This window comes from Vespula vulgaris, chromosome 17 (genome assembly GCF_905475345.1).
Source record: "Vespula vulgaris chromosome 17, iyVesVulg1.1, whole genome shotgun sequence".
Classification (NCBI taxonomy): Eukaryota; Metazoa; Arthropoda; class Insecta; order Hymenoptera; family Vespidae; genus Vespula; species Vespula vulgaris.
Window position 1 is genome coordinate 1,034,739 of NC_066602.1, and position 7,551 is coordinate 1,042,289.

Consider the following 7,551-nt stretch of genomic DNA (forward strand, 5'->3'; position numbering starts at 1 on the left):
ATAAAGTGTTAAACGGATATTTCCTTTTATTCGCAAGATTTAGTTTCCGATGCGATGTTACCACACACATTGCGAAAAGTTGATGTTCCTTACATACACATCGAAAAGAGTCGAGCGCAGAATTCAAGAAATCATTACAGAAAAATATTAATGGCTACTATGTACATCTATTCCTAGCTTAATTACGTTTACTCATAGAGAGAGATACAAATATTTTCGTTAGTTCATTACATTTTTTTACAATTACCTTAAAGAAAAACTTATATAATATATTTTCTTATATACACCTACGTGAATGTAACTTTCATTCTTTGCGGGTGGCAGCGAGAGAGCTTCGATGTTTATTCGTCGGAGTACAAAGGAAAACTAATTCGGTAACCGTCCAAACTAATCATTTATTGACTGTACATGTTGCCAACAACGGCCATTTCAAAATTCGAGTCCAACAGAGAATAAATAAAAATTATCTGATATTCCGTCGGTGTTTCGTGGCGTGTAATGTTTAACGGAATCTACTACTGCTTAAATAGTGGATAGTTTAACTCGTCGTACATTTATATCGTTTAAATGAGTTTAAAATTATCAAAAGTATTAAGTTTGAAGTTTTCACCTTTAAAAAGTGAGGGTAACCGTCAAAGTCATTCCAATGTTCGTTTTTATTGACATTACACGCAGCGATGAAACTCAGATGCAACTATTCCAATATGAAAATCATAAATTATTTAAATTTTAGCTGAAAATTATTTTATGTTATTCGCACGTTACGATCTTCGTAATGTTTAAGCGAATATACTATCGTTTAAATATTACGATTATGAAAATAATTCATTTGTCGATTCTATTATATCTAAAACATTAACTTGAAATATTATAATTATTACTATAATAATAATAATATTCAGTTTATCAAAAATCAAGCAAAAGCATATCAATTCTTCGTTCTTTCGGTAAAAAGATGAAAAGCACAGAATGATTTCTATTTTGATATTATTCCGTATTTACCTTTTATACTCGGCGTCCTTTCGAACGTTTGGTAGCAGCAACAGGGCGGTATTAACGTCGCACAAACGTGGTATATAGTGTAACATATTACATAGTCTCACTTTGGTACACCAAGGAATATATGTAGTGGTATTTGTTTTATCTGAATTTATATAGATCGAGGAACAAATTTCTTGCAAAAGAAATCAAAATTCTATGAAAACAAATGATTCTGATCTTAATTCTTATTTTCAAAATGAGACAACATGTGTCCGTTCACACGCAGATAGAAAGACACACGTATTCCCGTCCACATGTCAGTGCACAAAAGCGTACACAAGAGCACACGTGCATGGAGAGAGGCAATAACAAATCTTTTAATCCGAGAGTAATTAACGATACGTACATGCATTTTCAGTAAGACCCAATCAAAACTTACTAACAAGAGAGTTGGGATTACACAGCAAATTAATTCGTTCAAATTTCGATATTACTAAAAAACGTACACTAAGTATTATAAATATTTTTCTAGTACATATCGTGAATACTATATGAAGAATAATTTGAAACACTGAACTCAAAATTTCTTCTATTGGGATATACTACTCAATTTAAATTGATGAAATAACTATGACGTAAACATGGCCTTAACATTTCTCGTATAATTTAAAAATATTCTCGGGCTAGTATTGTTATCTGGAAAAGCGGTGAGTCTTTATATCGTTCTCGTAGGTTTACTTATGATAGATGATAAACTTTCAGTTCCATCTTAATTTCACTTTGATTCATGTTCCACATGGAACGTCTGACAATCCTTCAACGGTCCTTTCGACTTGAACCTAGCTAAAACTCCCCATCCATGGATTCTTTGAAAAAGGTGTATTCATGAAAAAGGTCTAATCGTACCACTATTCGAACGAATAATGTTACGTCGAATTAAAAGGGATTGGTCGAGAAATTCGTTTCCTCCGAACACATATCCTTTTCGGCCGATTAACAAAAAATTTTAATCGACCTGCGTAAAGCGCATTCAAATGAAATACGTAGAGAAAAAGACGATGTAACGGAAAAAAAATGAATATGGAGAAAGATTCTCTCTGAATTCATATTCCTTATTATTGCGTAATACAGGAAAAGAAATGATAGTTTCAAGAGATAAACAAAGGATAAATTAATTCTTATTGATAGTCATTTTTAAGTAGATAAATAAAAAAAATTAATTGTCAATAGTCAATATTCTTTAATTAATTTCAAATTATAAGCTGTGAAGGAAAAAGAAAAAAAAAAAGAAAAAAAAAGTAATATGCCGAATTAAAAGATATTGTTCCTTAATAAAAGAGAATCTCAATACCCCTTAATTAATTTCATTTTCGACCTTTCCGTTCGTCTGAGCAATTAATGTGCGTAAAACGTAATAACCATAACTGCCCTGAACCCTTTCGGACGTTAGCTCTCAGCAAATCGATGGTACTTTATCGAGCAAACGTAGTTCACATCTGAAAATATATATCATAATTTTAAAAGCACATAATGTATTATAGAGATGCTTGGTTTATATGAATTCGTAGATATTAAAGAACATATTTTGTTATAAACAGACCAAAATTTTATCCTTTATTATTTTCTACGAAATCTATGATAAGTTTTGAAGAAAATTTTTTACATTTGCATCTCTTTCATCGATGAGATCTCTTGTTTTTTTGCTAGATGATATAACTATCACTTCTATCGTTTTCTTCCGGATTAATATTTATTTTTTCTAACGTGGCTGTATAAACGCCTATTTGAAATTCTTATTCACCGCTTATATCTTATATCATGAGACGTGTGCGTATTTGGACATCTAGCCGATCTTCTAATAAAAAAAAAAACAAATATGGAGATAATTGCATTTTACGAAATCACGGAATGATACATAATAATAACATAATACTTTCCTAGTTTTCTGACTAATTATTCGAGGGATCTATTTATACTACTCGAAGCTTCAGTACGAACTGATTTCAGCTTTGAAAATCTCTTTCTCCAGTTTTACGATCGCTTGTTTACTTCATCGAATTTCGCTATATATACAACTTCTTGTTATTATTCTCCTACAGCGAAACAGAGAAGGGCTCATATTGTCGTGAAAACACAACCCACGTTCTCTTTCGTAAGATCGACTGATATTCTTTTCATGTAACTTAGTAATTGAACGATCTTTTGATTTTTTTTATTGTGTCATTTCAATAGAAAACTTCAGAAAAATATGTATTTCTCAAAAAGTTGCGGTGGAAACAATGGTTCTTCAATATACATTAAATTCTTTGCAATATATCATTAAATAATTCTGAGGTTCTCTCGAAGAAGAAAAAGGAAAGAAAGTAATATTACGAAAAAAAAATAAATATGAGACAGGATTTTATTCGAAGCAATATATTTTATTACTATTGCGTAATAAAGAAAAGGATGTCTTTGTTAACTTAAGCAATAGGTATGTGTTTACAAGAAGGAAAGATAACATTGGATGCAATGTTTTCAAAGAATACCAAAGAAGATATACCTTCCGACGAAGAAATATTTTAGAAAAGAAGATTTCACAAAAGGAATTACGTAATACGAAAATAGTAGTATCGTCCATATCCAATAGTAATGGAACACTATTTTTAAGTATAACTTGGATTTACGAAAGAGGAAACAAGAATTTTCGTACGTGAGTTAATTTAAATACTTTCATAGCAATTAATTCGATATAACGTTAATAATTGAAATAATCATTAATAATAATGCATTATATCATAATGTAAGTAATAATAATTACAGTTGAAGGTGACATTTTCAAATTAGAAAACCAAACTTTCTGGATTTTAATTCTCTAATTAGAACGCAAGGGATGAGAAATTTCCCCTCTACTGTAATTATGTAGTAACAGTAAATATAATTAATGTACACGCAAAATAATCTCATGAATCTGGGAATCTTTCAATGAAATTGACAATTATTCTGATCTTCTTTAACTGAAATAATCATAAAACTGTAATTATTTATAATATAATTAATTACTACAATAGTGATTATTGTATACTTATGAAAAAGAAGTACGTTCACAGCGGTCTGGACGCTTATCTAATGTGCTTAAAGAGAGCGATAAGAAGGATTTGTTTGTAATAGTACATGAGTATGCCTCGTACGATATAGTGATATTTGATGAAGTAAACAAGTATTCATAAAACTGGGGAAAGAGATTTTCAAAGCTGAGCTCACTTCCTATTGAAACTTCGAGTAGTATAAATAGATCCCTCGAGTAATTAGTCAGGAAACCAGGAAAGTATTATATTATTGTTATGTATCATTCCGTGATGTCGTAATATACAATTTGAGACTACCAATCCGTTTACTTATTTACTTCTTTTTTATTAAGAGAATCGCAAAATTTCCAAACACGAGTGAGTTTCGTGCTGTAAGTAATACCGAAGAGGAATTCCAGGTAGACATTTACACGGTTAGAAAAAATGAATATTAATCCGAAAGAAAACGATAGAAGTGATAGTGACGACATCCAACAAAAAACGGAGAGATTTCGTACATAATGCGAGGGATGATAATGTTGAAAAAGAATTGATTCAACACTTATCATAGACATCGTAAAAAACTATAAAGTACAAAATATTAATTTTTTTGCAAAAATATACGATCCTCCATGTCTACAAATTCCCCTGTTAACGAGTATTGATCGGAATTTAACGATCTGCGCGTACGCAATACCTTCTCTCATAGCTACTGTCCAGCCTTATCATATTAAACGATTTATTATTACCTCCATCCGTGCACGTACGCGTTTACGTACGCGAGTCAAGTGGGCGGGAATGAGTGCGCGTGTCAACGTACACTTGCTCCCTTATTTTGAAAAGAAGAAAGGTATTTCTTCATTAGTCTTCCTTTCATCAAACAAAGCAGACAATTCCATAAAACGACTAGCGGAATAATTCAATTATCCATTTAGCTGAACGATTTAATTCCCTGATTAAGTCTTCTGCAGATCGATGTAGTAGGAAGAATGGATTCTTCCATATGAACGAATACATTTTTTTAGAAAATTACCTCCTATTGGAGAATGCAAAATAATAACCCCGTTATAATTCTAGTTATCTTAAATTTCCTATATTATGTTCCAAATCAATTGATGTCTAAGAATATAGTCCATAACTCTGCACAATATGTAACTGTATTGTCAAACAATGAATCTACATAGGTAATTAAATGGTACAGCTAAACTTCAATTATCTGCTTGGTCTGATGAAAGAAAAGCAAATGAAAGGATTATTTCCTTATATTCAACATAAGCCAGCAGTTAGACGCACCCACGAACACAGAACAGCATACTCCATCCCGGCCACTCGACTGACGCAGATAGATGCGCACGCAGATGAAGAGAGTTAATAACGAAAGATTTAAAAGGAAGGTACTTAATGATAAGTAACGGAGAACGTATCACGGACATTCATTGTTACTAAATCCTTTTCAGAACGAATTAAATGGGCAATTCGCGCTACTGACCAAATTACTTCGTCCAATTTCAAAATTTATGGAAAACGCTAATTAAATATTACGAATATTTTTTAAATAGATGTGAATATCATGACAAACAAATTGGAATATAAAATTCAACGTTTCTCTCGTTTTAATTATATCGGATGATTACTTAATTTAAATCAATGGAATAACGATGACGTGAACGTGGACTTCCTATTTCACGTTTAATTTAAAAGTATTCCACTGCTAGTCATTATTTCCAAAAACGGTGAATCTTTTGGTTATTCCTGTCTGCTAAATTATTCTGTATTATATACATCCCGCAGTTTCATGTCAAGTCCCCTTTGATTCTTGCCTCATGGGAAACTTCGGAGGACCTTTCAATAAATCTTTCCGAGTTCAATCGAATATACGCTCCAGCTAAAGCCGCTCACGTTTGGATCCTTTGAAAAATGTAAATCTCTCCCATTTCCTCTTACCGCTGTTCCAAGCTTCATAAAACAGCGCCATATTGGTCTTTCCAAGCTTCGTCGTCAAGCACAAATGTTTTTTCTTCTTTTTCCTCTTCTTAAGTATTCTCAATCAGATAACGCATACATGAACAATAGCTAACGATGTTTCTTCCTTGGTTAGAATTTCCAACTGCTTTTTAAACCACTCTTCTGCATTCACGATCCAATGCGCTGTATTATAACAGATGAAATTAACATAGAAAATTGGATAAGATACGTGACGAGTTACTTATATCTGATCTCTTCGTACCTCGTTTATTTAAATTCAATATTGAAGTCGATGGTTGTTATAGTATTGTTCTAGCAATAGTAACATGTTGCTTTCATACACCAGATAATTAGCTTCCTCTCTCACCAACTTGGGTTTCAGATTATTGGCAAGATTTGTAATAAACTCGTAAGCAGCATCAGCTTCCTCCGCCGTTTTTACCATCTGACACATTAAATGACGAATAACAAGTAACGCACAATTCTATAAAAAAAAATAGAGGAAATTTTGTTCATTTATTATTATTTACCTCCTCTCCTACATCAAGCATTTTGTTTCCTATATCGAATATTCTTTATTACAGCAGTTGAAAATTATACGGATTCTTGATTTATATTGAAATAATACCTTTAAAATTGCTTAAGGTAAGAGACCTAATAACCCACTCATCGATAGAAATACTCTCGTCGCCATGATAAAATCTGTGTAAAAATTCAATAAATTTTCATAAAATGTACCTATGATATAGAATTTATATTCCATATTACACTTTAGAATAAAATATCTATATCTTATCTCTAAAATATCTTAATATTTGATAAACACAGCACTGATTGATTTACCATTTAAACATAAGACTGAAGAGAAAAACGTTTTCCTTTCCTAATCTGGTTGACGGTCGGATATTTGTCTTATCCAAATAGGACATATCGTCTGATGTAAGGAAAAACAAGAAGTACCGATGTACGTGTGTTTCATTTCAGATGTCGAATGTTTAATTATCACGTTGAACGTAGAAATCCATGTATCTTCTTTGAACGTAATTATAATTCAGATATCGGTCAACTAGGCTCCTCTGCAATAATTCTGGGCTCTTGGAACTGCTTTCATCTTCGTTTAGTCTTGTATATCTCTGAAATAAATTAAAATTCTTAGATTGGTGAAGACTTAGGGTAGACGTTCAATTGTTCATTGAAATTGTCCAGTCATCAAAGGTAAATCGGGCCACGCCATTTTTTGCGATATAAAGTACATCCTACGAGAAACAAGAAAATAATAATTAGGATGTTATTGATCATAAAAATCAGTTTCATTTTCGTAATATAGTATTGAAATTTTATAATAAATTACTAACGAATACAGATAAATTTACTTTATATCGACAAGGAACAAAAGACAAGAAAGAAGGAAGAAATTCTACCGTTTGAATTGCTTGTCAGTTAGAATTTGCGACGTATGAAGTATATACGTGATAATTAAGCACTTACTTACGTATTACTCGTTCAACAATTATCGAAAGGATGACTTCTGCAAGCGAGTTCCCTTCGCAAATCGCCA

General features: G+C 31.8%; 1 long non-coding RNA gene across 15 annotated transcripts in view; it reads right to left on the minus strand.

Annotated features, from left to right (window-relative positions):
- Positions 1–7,551, minus strand: part of LOC127070091 (uncharacterized) — an 82,380-nt gene that overhangs the window by 64,914 nt on the left and 9,915 nt on the right. For 2 of the 15 annotated variants that reach the window (XR_007784007.1, XR_007784019.1), the window contains exons 2-5: positions 6,837–7,126; positions 6,524–6,695; positions 6,256–6,438; positions 3,381–6,176 (exon numbers count right to left, since the gene is read on the minus strand). The exons of 1 other annotated variant lie outside the window; for it this stretch is intronic. This is a non-coding gene — a long non-coding RNA (uncharacterized LOC127070091). Of the gene's footprint in view, positions 1–8; positions 2,478–3,380; positions 6,177–6,255; positions 6,439–6,523; positions 6,696–6,836; positions 7,250–7,481 lie in introns of those variants that run through there. 12 more of the 15 variants (XR_007784022.1, XR_007784021.1, XR_007784017.1 and 9 more) reach the window with 11 other exon arrangements.